Here is a 12,397-nt window from a genome sequence, read left to right on the forward strand (position 1 = left end):
TGAACTATTGAAGCAATGTAACAGAAATAGTAAGCTATAGATGTCATATGGAGCCACCAACTTTAATATGAGCAAAATAATACATTTTGGATTTCTTCCCAGAAGTTCAGGCTGGTTTTTTGGGACCAGGTAGTATCAATTCTCCATGGTCCTTTGAATTTCTCATTGTTAAAAGTCGAACCTGTTCATCTATGTGAATCATGTTGATCCTCTTGATTATAACATTGTACTTAATCCCGCACACAATGAAAAGGGATTATATGTTGGGAATAGGGGTTTGCCTTAGGTCAAACCACAGTTTTGGAATTAGCCATAAAATTGAATTGAAAATGTAAATGAAAGACTATAATAGAATACTTTCATTTTGAGGGAAAGGCTAAAAATGATAGAAACACTAATAATATACCTCAATGAAGTTTTGTTTGTCTCCACAAGGGAATCTAGGGTTTCATGTAGGTTGTCTTCATAAGACATAGAATATGAATGCCATCTGCAATGATTGAATCTTGACTTCACTTCTGCTCCAATGCTTGATAGAAGACTGACCGCTTACTCACTTGAATTCACTAGAGTGTAATTGAGATCTTGAATGAAGTTCGTTCGGTTTAAAATGAGAGGGTTAGATCTCCTTTTATACTTCCTTTTCGAAAATCCAATTTAATATCCACAATAGGCCGACACGAGGCTAGATTTCCCACTCATCAAAGGTCACCATTAGAGGGGGCCAATTTGGGCCAATTCAAGAGGCCCAGGGCATGTACGCATTGGTCCTAATTTAGAGCTAGGGCATGGTACATCCTGGTCCTAATTTGGGATGAGGGTGTGGTATGTCTTGGTCTTACAAATTAGGACTTTCAAACTGAGGGCTAAGCTAGAGAATTAATGAAAATGTGAGGTAAATGAGTGGTGTGAGAAGAATTAGTATTGCAATTAGGCCTTGGAGGGTATAATTCCAAAGCAAGGCCTAAGTGAGGACAAAATTGTAGGTGATTACAATTTAGGACACTACATTTAGCATCCACTTTAGTGGGAGTATGAGACTAAGCATACTCATGACAAAGTACAAAGGTCTGCATTGAAAAATTCCATCAAAATATCAAAGAGACAAGATGCACCAAGCCCCTAGGGATTTTAGGATCTTACTACTCCATTATCAAGATAAAAGGGACATCATAAGAAAGAGGAGAGAGAGAGAACATGATTGCTAGCCTAGTAAATTTGCTTACTATGAGTCATAAAAAAGAAAAATACCAAATTACAAAGCAAAAGGGTCAACTTGCAAAGTAACTTGAGTATCAAAAGATGTCATGGTGTATTCATAAAGTGTAACATTGAGTGGAGTGTATGCCCCCATGTTAAAGAGATTGCATATGCCTTAGTGGGAGAAATTTCTTTAAGGTGGCATGCATCCGAAAGACAAGCACATTAGCACAATGAGATGTGTAGACGTATAAAAATGACCATATTCCTAAATGAATATTTAATGTTCATTTCATTCTCATTTCTCTATTTAGTTAAATATAATTTAATTAAATCACCCACATTCTTCTATTTAATTAAATAAATTATTCAATTTATTTATTTAAATTCACTTTAGCCCTTTATATCATTTAATTGAATAAATCATTTTATTTAATTAAATCCCTTCTCTCTACTTTTAATTAAATTCACATTTAATTAAATAGTTCACCCCAATTAAATAAATCTAATTTATTTAAATCCCCAACTTGCAACCAAATTGAAATAAAGCAATTTATTTTAATTAAATCCTATTATTCCTCACCCACTTGCATTTTCCTACATCTCCCACTTGCCTCCTAACCCTCTTCCTAAATTCTTCTAGAATACCTCTAATCCTAATCAATTAACCTAAACCCATCAATTATCCCCTTTCCCTAAATTTGAGGAGGTCACTTCTCAAATTTGGAGTAAAGTCTTCCAAAGGCATTAAAGCCTTTATGCCTTCAACAAGCTAACTTGTTGAAAACCCCCAAATTTGGAAGGACTCTTACAAATTTGTCCCCAAAGTCTTCAAACCATTAATGGTTAACTAACCCTTAGTGGCATGGTTAGAGACTTTTTGCCTAACTCAACCCTCATCTAACCCAGGGGTCTCATCAAGCATTCATTGCTTTGACCATGGTTATCCCTTTAACCTTTACACAAGAGTTTATCCTTTGGGTAAAAGCTTTATCCAATGGATAACCTTAACCTAACCTTAACCTTTACCCTCTAAGGTAACCATGAGGTCTTCTCAAGTATTTAATGCTTCTTACCTCTCCTCTCAAGCAGTCTTATATTGACAATTGTCACCATTTCATTGGTGAGAATTGCAAACATGGATTGATAACTTTCAATCCTGACCCTTGATTAGATTATCCAATCTTGACCATCCATTGCCCTATTTTCCCTATAAATAGAGCTCTCATTCCTCCATTTCTAGAATCCAAGTCTTTAGCATCATATTTATACTTAATTTTAACACGCATTTAGCCTCTCTTTACAATAAAAATTAATCTAATAAGCATTTTAGAGTATTTCTATTATCATTAGCTTAAATCATATAACTAGTATATCATGTAAGGATAGTATATTTACTAACCTTGTCATCTTATCATCTAGTTTAGTTCATTTACTAAGAATCATGCATAAATAGGATGCATTCATTAAATTTGATCAAAATCATCCCTCGTTCTTACATTCATCATCCCTAAGTCACTTTGCTCAGTGATATGAGAGCAAAGGCATTGGCTTGAGGGACCTTGTGAGATAGAGAATCATGGAACACTCCTTGGGAAGTTGAGCCATTCCTCAGGGCTCCATAACTTTCACCAAGAGTCTCATGGGTGTGTGGGCAAGTCCTTGAAATATTTCCACATTTTGGATTTCATCGAACCGCTTTTCCCACATACAAGATGCCCCCAAGAAAGGACAAATCAAAGGATAATGATCAAAAAATATTTGTGAAAAAGGCACATAAGGGATCCACTAACTCTGGGGTCAGTATGCTCTTATGATAAATAATGTATATCATGAATATTTATATTGAATTGACCTCATCCTTCAAAGGTAGTGGAACCACAAGCACAATGGAAGAAGGGAACATGTGTATTTTGAGTCAACATGGAGGAGACCTGTTATGCCCTGCATACCTAACCCCATTAGTTTTCTTGTTTTGAAAATATGGGTCCCTCTTTTTGCTTTCTGTGGCTTTGGTTTTTTTAGTTTTGCTTGGATACCTCAAAACCCTGGAACCCCGGAGTCCCGAGGAGTCCTTTGTTTTTTTTTTAGTCATACCTCAGAACCTCGAATTCTCGAAGTAGGTGTTTGTTTGTGCACAACCCCGGATCCCCGGAGTCCCAAAGTCGTGTCTTGTGCTTTTTCATTGAAGCCTCAGAACTTCGGAGTCTCAAAATTATGATTTCTTCATGTTTTATTGTTAATAACCTCAGAACCTTGGATCCCTGGAGTCCCGAAGTTGTTGTGTCTTGACAACCCCGGATCCCTGGAGTCCCGAAGTTGTTGTGTCTTGACAACCCCGGAACCCCGGAGTCTCGAGGTTGTTTTGTCCCTTTTACCCTGGAACCCTGGGGTCCCGAGGTCTTTTGCTTGTTTTGAAATTCATCCCGGAACCCCGAAATCCTGGAGTCCCGAGGTGAATTTTGTTGTCTTTTTGTTTGTCACCTCAGAACTCCAGAATACTGGACTCCCGAGGTCTTGTTTAAAGTGATCGTATGGACAAATTTTCGGGGGTATAAATAGGAGGAATGAACTTTTCTAGGATCATTTGTGCACTCAAGTTTTTCAGAGTTTCTCGTTGTGACCTCTCGACTTCACGCCCCCGTGTTGTCGAGATTTCGTGTGTTTTTCCCACCACGTTGGTAGATTTTTCTCCCTCCTTGTGTTTCCGTGTTTAGATATTTTTGTTTCTTTTTAGTTTTTAGTTTAGATTTTCCTTTTAGGTTTTCCTCATTTTGCGTGTTTTTCCTGCGTGCCCTAGTTTTCCTTTACCCCATAACCTTGGAGTTCCAGATCATCTTCTAATTTTCAAAGTGAACTGCCCCAGAGTCCCAAGGTCCTTTCTTATTGGGCCACTTCTTTAACCCCGGAACCCTGGATCCCCAGAGTTCCGAAACATCTTCTTGATGCCCTGTTGATCTACCCCGGGACCCCAAGATCCTAAAGTTAACCTTTCCTATTTACCACAGAACCCTGAAACCCTAGAGTTTTAGATTCCATTCATTTTATCTACCTTGGAACCCTAGAGTTTTAGAATTTTTTTTCAAGCTCATACTAACCCCAGAACGCTGAAGTTCTGAGGTCAGTTGTCTTATAAGGAAGTTGTCCACCCCGAAACCTTGGAGTCCTGAGGTGGATGATGTTATTGATATTTTTATCTATGCAATGGTTTAATTATTGATTATTTCTTGCAGATCAGAGCATTTAGATGAAACCAACTTCTAGCAAGAGAGGCAAGCGGTTAGACAAACTTCATGTAACCATGAAATATCATATTAAGGATAGGTTTATGTTTCAAAGTTGGATGACCAAATTAAATGGGTGACAAATACAGAGGTAGGGCACATCAAGTTGGAGGATATTAAGACACAATTGGACCAACCAAGGCCATAGGCCCCTCTAAGGAGAATTAAGAGATCAATCCTGGAGGAGGCAACCATTTTCCTGCAATCAGTCCAAGCTCCTGAATTCATCATGATTATTGCATAGTTCTACAATGCAGATACAAGAAAGTGCAAAGATGGTCAGGGTAGAATGATAATTGATTTGCCAGTAGATATGCTAGGATTTGTGTTTGGCATCCCTGCGAGGGATGAAGTACTCCTAACTACTGAAGAAGAATCCATCAGAGTATGGAATAGAAATATTGCTCCAAATAAGAGACATATGAATGAGAACTAGATGGAGGAGGAGAGAAAGACAGGGCTAAAAGCCATAGATGTGTTAAGGGCAAACTTTAAGGAGCCACAACAAGATTTAATCATCATGTTGAGCAAGACCTTCAGCAAGCCAGATTGCCGACACTTCCATCCCTAGATGTTTCATTTCATGACAAATATCCTTATAGGGAAGCAATACTTTAACTGGGCTCAAATTCTCTCTGATAACATCCATAAGCAGATGAAGGAGGTACTGTTGAACATAGAATACCACTAAGAGGGGGGTGAATTAGTGGTTCCTTAAATCTTTCCTCTTTTCGATCTAACTTTAGACAATCAACTATTTACTTAACTACTAAACAGTTATACCGATAATGCAAGAGAAAAAAAAAACCAATGAGATCATTCACACACAAGAAACTCACAACACCAGATTTATGAGGAAAACCCAATATGGGAAAAACCTCGGTGAGAAGAGCTGCTGGAGACTACTGCTCCAATCTAGCCTCAAAGGTAAAACACAGGCTTACAAATATTTTGGGCACCAACCCAAGGAGCACCAAACCCTACACTTTTAGGGAGCCAACCCAAGGAGCACCAACCCCTGCTCCAAGCTTCAACTTGGCAATGTATATTGAAATACTATTTGAATACAATTAAGGCTTCTTGTTACAAATGAATTTTGCAACTCTTGAATCAAATAACTCTTTTTTATCTTTCTCTCCCTTTCACACATAGTCTCTCAACACACAGAATCACACTAGGATGCTGCCTACTCTGCCACACCTTATCAGTTAGGTTCAATTGCCAGACTATGATACTGCCAGTAGAATTCTTTCACCGGTTTGCTCACTCACTCACATTGCAACTTGCTCAGAACACCTTCTAAAGTTTTCTCATTGCTTGCTCTCCCTTCTCTTCTCTACTTAATCTTCACAATCACAACATCCTATTTTGTTCAGAGCTCTCATTACTTATACCTATTTTCCTGCCAGAATGCAATTCAAAAACCTGAGCGGTTAGGGTTTTCTCTTTTGACACAATCTTCATGAAATCCAATCCCACCTTTCTTGGATCAATCACTTGTCCTTGAAGATTGCACCTGCACACGGTTTTCATTATCCAATGAATGTTTTTATCGGAGTGGCAATCACGTATCAGATCTTCTATCATGAAGTCAGATGACACATAAAGTGTTCCAAAAGTTTCCTTTATGAGAACGTCCTAAATCAAATTTCCTTTGCCTTGATTCAGGTGCCAACTGATCTCTGATCTTCCTTTGTCATTTCTTCTTCCTCAAGCTGCAATCCCGTGATTTGTGGTTCCTTCATTAATGGTAATTATCTATTTCATCAACCCTGTTGATGAAGCTTCACCAATCACAACACACTTGCCACCTCAGCTCCACATGACATCACATGATCAAGACATGGCCTACCAACCCGCAGTCGGTCTGACAAACACATATCAGTAAAACCCTTTGCTAGTAGAGTGTTCTTCTTCTATTAATCGGTAGAGCATCCAATACTAGTTGCACATCTTCACCTCCGGTGGTGTGAGACAAATTTTAACATTCTGCCTCTTCATCATAAAGAATCAACCATCCTTCAGACATGTTTGTGCTTTTATCCTTTATGCTCAATCTCCATCATGCCAGTTGACATCAATGACAACTTAGTGCCAAAATGCTAACAATATCCCCCTTTGGCATTGATGTCAACTTCTCACAATCCACTCCATACCAGTACATTTCTCCCCCTTTGACACAATGACAAAGGGTACTTGCACACTCCCCCTTTGACCCATACCAAGCTCCCCCTTTGACCACTATCAGTTCCCCCTAAGCCATATAAGGCCTTCCTAAGCATATGACACAACTCCCAACTTGTGTCTGAGATACTCAAAAGTACTGACCGGTAATGGTTTGGTGAAAATGTCTGCTATTTGTTCACCAGTAGGAACATAATCCATTCTTACCTCCTGTACTTCAACCTTCTCTCTGAGGAAGTGATATTTGATTACAATGTGTTTTGTTCTGGAATGCATGACTGGATTCTTTGCTATGTTGATTGCACTCAAATTGTCACACCAGATGAGGATAGGCTCAGTGATGTCCACTTGTATATCTTTGAGAGTCTGCTTCATCCAAAGCACCTGGGAGCAGCATGTAGCAACAACAATGTATTTAGCTTTAGCAGTAGAGAGGGAGATTGAGTCCTGCTTCTTGCTATGCCAAGAGACCAACCAGTCACCTAGAAAGAATGCACCACTACTTGTGATCTTTCTATCATCAATGCATCCTACCCAATCGGTATCAGTGAATGCTTCCAAGATAAAATATCCCTATTTAGGATACCACAAACCATAGCTAAGCGTTCCCTGTAGGTACCTAAAAATTCTGTTAACAACATTCATGTGCGACTGCTTTGGTGCAGCTTGAAATTTGGCCACCATGCATACTGTCTGAACTATATCCGGTCTTGAAGTAATTAGATACAGTAGATTGCCTATCATGGATCTGTACAGAGTCTGATCCACCATCGATGATTCATCATTCTTACTCAGTTTGCTGCCGATCACCATGGGAGTACTTACTGATTTGCAATCTTTCAGTTGGAATTTCTTCAACATCTCCTTTGCATACTTGACTTGTGAGATAAAGATTCCTTTATCTTTTTGTAATATCTACAAGCCAAGGAAGTAAGTTAATTCACCAAGCATTGACATCTCAAATTTTGATTGCATCTGATCAGCAAACTCTTTGCAAAGAGTATCCTTGTTTCCTCCAAAGATGATGTCATCTACATACATAACCACAATAATCATGTGATTCCCATCTTTCCTTATGTACAAATTGCTGTCCACACTTCCCTTTTTGAATCCTTGCTCCTTCAGATACTGATCCAATCTTAAGTACCATGCTGTAGGAGCTTGCTTCAAACCATACAAAGCTTTCTTTAACCAACACACAAATGTCTCATCATCATGCAACAGAAATCCTTCCGGTTGCTCCATGTATACTTCTTCTTCCAAATTTCCATTTAGAAAAGCAGATTTTACATCCATTTGGTAAGCTTTATAGCCCTTGTAGGTAGAGTAAGCTAGAAACATCCTAATTGCTTCTAATCTAGCCACTAGTGCAAATGTTTCTTCAAAGTCAATCCCCTCTACTTGAGAGTATCCTTTGCACACTAGTCTAGCTTTATGCCTTAGAATCTTACCTTCTTCATTCGTTTTGTTCCAGTAGACCCACTTTGTGCCAATGATATTCTTGTCTTCCGGTCTAGGGACTAATTCCCAAGTCTTGTTCTTCTCAATTTGGTGTAGTTCTTCTTCCATGACATCCATCCATTCTTGTCTCTTGCTAGCCTCATTGAAAGTTTTGGGTTCAAATTCAGTCATGAGGCATAGGTTGACTTGTTCATCATTCCGGGAAAGTCTTCTTCTAGTCTGCACACCATCACTCTTATTTCCCAAGATTTATTCTTTTGGGTGATTCAGTTGTACATACTGGTTGGGAACCTTCTAGGATGCTACCTGTGGTTCAATTTCTATCTGAGCTTCATAATATTCATCACCAGAGTCATCTGTTGGCATATGGACACTCCAATGAGACATTGTGTGTGATTGAAGGTTTTGTCATTGATGGCAACCTTGCAATCCTATGGCACCGACAAGACATTATACTGGCAAAGCATTACACAGGCAACCTTGCAATCCTATGGCACCGGCAAGACATTATACCGGCAAAGCTTTACTCAAACAAAACAGTGCTCTAGCATCAACAAAATCAATCTACACCGGCACCGACATAGAAGATGTACACCGACACAGAAGGAAATATGTATACCGACACAGAGGCAGACATGATTTTTGATATGTAATATTTTGTTTATCATTGTAAGCCGACTTGGAAAATTGTAAAATGACTCTTGTATATAAAAGATATCATTGTAGGCATTTGTAAGACATGGAGAGAATGTAATAAATAAATTATAAGGTAGACCTAATGTGCGAATTGTAGGTCAAGGGTATATGTAAAGAATAGAGAAAGAACCGGTACTGAATCTGGCATTGAAGATGCTATTGTAGAGCAGTACAAAATATTGGATTTGTGTAAATCCTCATTGTAAGTCAGTGTGACTTCTTATTGAGCAATGAGCTCTAGGCAGTTGGCCTTCCTGCATGTGCAGGCCCCTATTGTAAGTAATATTCTCTTATTGGCCAGTAAGTGAATATTGTGGGTCACAAATCCCACCGAGGTTTTTCCCACACCGGGTTTCCTCGTTAAACATCTTGTGTTATGGTGCTCTTTTCATGTGGATGTTTTTGATTATGTTATTTGCATTAATTCTTGCATACTAGTATACTGTTACTTTATATTTTGCATATTCAATTTTAGGAAAATTTCATAACCGGTCAGATACTGATTCACCCCCCCCTCTCAGTATCTATGGGAACCCTAATATCATCATACTGGTTAACCCATGGTTGAGATCCTCTGTGCATATCTTTATCAACTCTTACATGCACACTTTCAACAACTCTTCTTAGTCTTTTATTGTAGCATTTGTAGGCTTTTCTGTTAGATGAGTAACCAAGGAAGATCCCTTCATCACTCCTAGAGTCAAAACTTCCCAAACCATCCATATCTTTCTTAATGAAGCACTTGCTTCCAAATACTTTGAAATATTTGACTGATGGTTTTTGGTCATACCATAACTCATAAGGTGTCATTTTGCTGTTTGTTCTTAATTGAACCTAGTTCAAAGTATATGCAGCAGTATGCACAACTTCTTTCCAATAAGTATCTGAGAGACTAGCCTCATTCAACATGGTTTTGGCCATCTCCTTGACCGTCCTGTTCTTCTTTTCTACCACACCATTTTGCCGGGGTGTTCTAGGAGCAGAGTATTGCCTTCTAATTCCATGTTTTTTACAATAATCTTCAAATTCATTTGATGTGAACTCTCCACCCTTGTTTGATCTTAGGCATTTTAATTTGTACCCACTTTCCTTTTCCACCATCTTCTGAAAGATCTTAAATCTTTCAAATGCTTGTGATTTATCTTGGAGAAAGGTGACCCATGTCATCCTTAAGTAGTCATCAATGAAGAGCATAAAGTATCTTTCACTAGTAAGTGCTCTTGTTCTAGTTGGCCCACATAGATCTGTATGCACAATTTCAAGTGGCTTTGAGGTGTTGTGCTCCTTTGTCCTGAAACTCACTTTTGTTTGCTTACCTTTTACACATTCATCACAAAATGTGTTTATCGGTCTGATGATGAGTGGAATATTCCTCACACACCCCTTTTTGCTTACTGCAACTAAGTTATCAAAATTTATGTGGTCTAATCTTCTGTGCCACAACCAACTTTCATCTACTTGTCCTAACATACATTGGGACTCATAGCATTCCTTCAGATTATAAACATTTCCATCAGTTCTCTTTCCTTCTTCCACAACTTTACCGGTACTGTCTTTCTTTATCTGGCAACCAGTTGAGTCAAAGTTGAATTTGTAATCTTCATCACACCTCTTACTCACACTTAGTAGATTTTGTTTGAGGCCTTCCACATAATATACATCATGTGCCTTCAGTTTTCCATCAATTCTTTGTGTTCCTTTTCCCTTTATTTTGATGGAGGAGTTGTCTCTAAACCTTATTGATCCACCATTCCAGTCTTCAAGTTTGATGAATTTGTTTTTGTCACCAGTCATATGGTTTGAACAACCACTATCTACCACCCATATATTTTTCCTTTCAACATGCAAGGCTGTCTGTACTAAGAGACTTGATTCTGCCCGTTCCTTTTCTTTCTCAACCCAGACTAGTTTGATTTCCTTCTTCTTGTCTTCTACTATATTGAGCTCAGGTTCAGTTGCCGTCTCTTGATCTAGATTTGCCTTCATTTGCTTGATCTTCTTGTTTTTGCATAACTTCGCTATGTGTCCAAATTCTTGATAGTTATAGCATTTTACATTTTTATTAAAGGGAACGTCGTTAACATTATTGTAAGGTGCAGGTTTATTCTTCCTACAATCAAAACTCTTATGATCATATCCATTGCATCAATAGCAGACAACATTCATATCCTGGAGTGCATTAAATGAATTTCTACTTTCAAAATTCATAGAAGGCTTATTGTTTAACCTACAATCAGCTATGCTGTGCCCAAATTTATTACACTGGTAATAATAACCATGAAAGTCTGATACATACCGGCTGGGCTGTCTTGGTCTTGAATGGAACTACCTCATTGGGGGTCTTCCATTCATGTTGTTGAATCTGGTGAACCCTTCTCGATCAATTCTGGTATTCCTCCTTGGGTTTGCATATTTATGCATGAAATGTGGTCTCCGGTTCATTTCTACATACCAGTTTGGATGTCAATTTCCAACAGCATCTGCATATGTCTTTTTGCCGGTATCCTTTCCTACAATGAATGTCTTCTTTTCTTCACCTTCAATTGAAGAAGTGAACATTATCTCTTTGTCGGATCTATCTTTGTGGGTTGAACCTTGACCAAATTCAAAGCCTAAGCCACTGGTGTCTTTGGATTGCTTTTGTTTGCTCAACATCTTATCAAAAGCCTAAGTGCTACCTTCATACTTACTTCTTATTTTTATTTCTTCCTTGCTTTCTTCAAGCTCCTTTCTGAGCTTTATTATTTCTGCTTCTAGATCTTGATGCTCCTTTTCTTTCTTTGTCAGATCAAGGGCTGTAGCTTCACCGATCCTCTTAGTTTCTTCCAGCTGCAACTTCAAGTCAGATATGATTTGTTTGAACTCTTCCAGAGTCTGCTTCAAGAGATCTTGTTCATCTACTGCACCAAGATTAACCCTCTTGAGTTCTCTTCTTATTTTACTCAATTCTTCAAGTGCATTGATAAGTTCACTCTCCAAATCCACTTTAGCCTCAATATCCTCTTCTTCCTCATCTTCATCAGTAGGTCTATCAAGTGCCATGAAAAGATTTACTTTTTTGTCGTTCTCATGGTCATCATCTTCTGATGCATCTTCATCATCTGTTGTGTTATCCTTAATGGTATATAGGTTGTTTTGGTTCCGGTAGCCTCTTCTTCCCTGGCGGTAGTCATTCCTTTCTCTGTCTTTGCCGATAGATCTTCTATATTCTCTTGACTCATCTCCATCGGTTTCTTTGTGAGGATAACTTGCATCGAAGTGTCCTACCTTCTCACAATTGAAGCATTTAAGTGGTAGCTTTCCTTTGTATTGGCCGGATCCTCTTTTGAGCTTCCCAACAAATTTTGCTACTTCTTCATCAGAATCTTCACTGGATTCTTGTTGAGTGACAACTTCTTTGCCCTTTTTGGTGATGTTGAATGCTACTTCTTTCCTTGAGGAAGTATCACCAGTTGTTCTCATCTCATAGGCTATTAGAGAGCCAAATAACTCATCCATTGTAAAAGTCTTCAAATCCTTGGCTTCTTCAATGCTTGACACCTTAGTATCATATTTGGGAGTGAGAGATCTAA

The sequence above is a fragment of the Cryptomeria japonica genome, chromosome 7 (assembly GCF_030272615.1).
Source record: "Cryptomeria japonica chromosome 7, Sugi_1.0, whole genome shotgun sequence".
Lineage (NCBI taxonomy): Eukaryota > Viridiplantae > Streptophyta > Pinopsida > Cupressales > Cupressaceae > Cryptomeria > Cryptomeria japonica.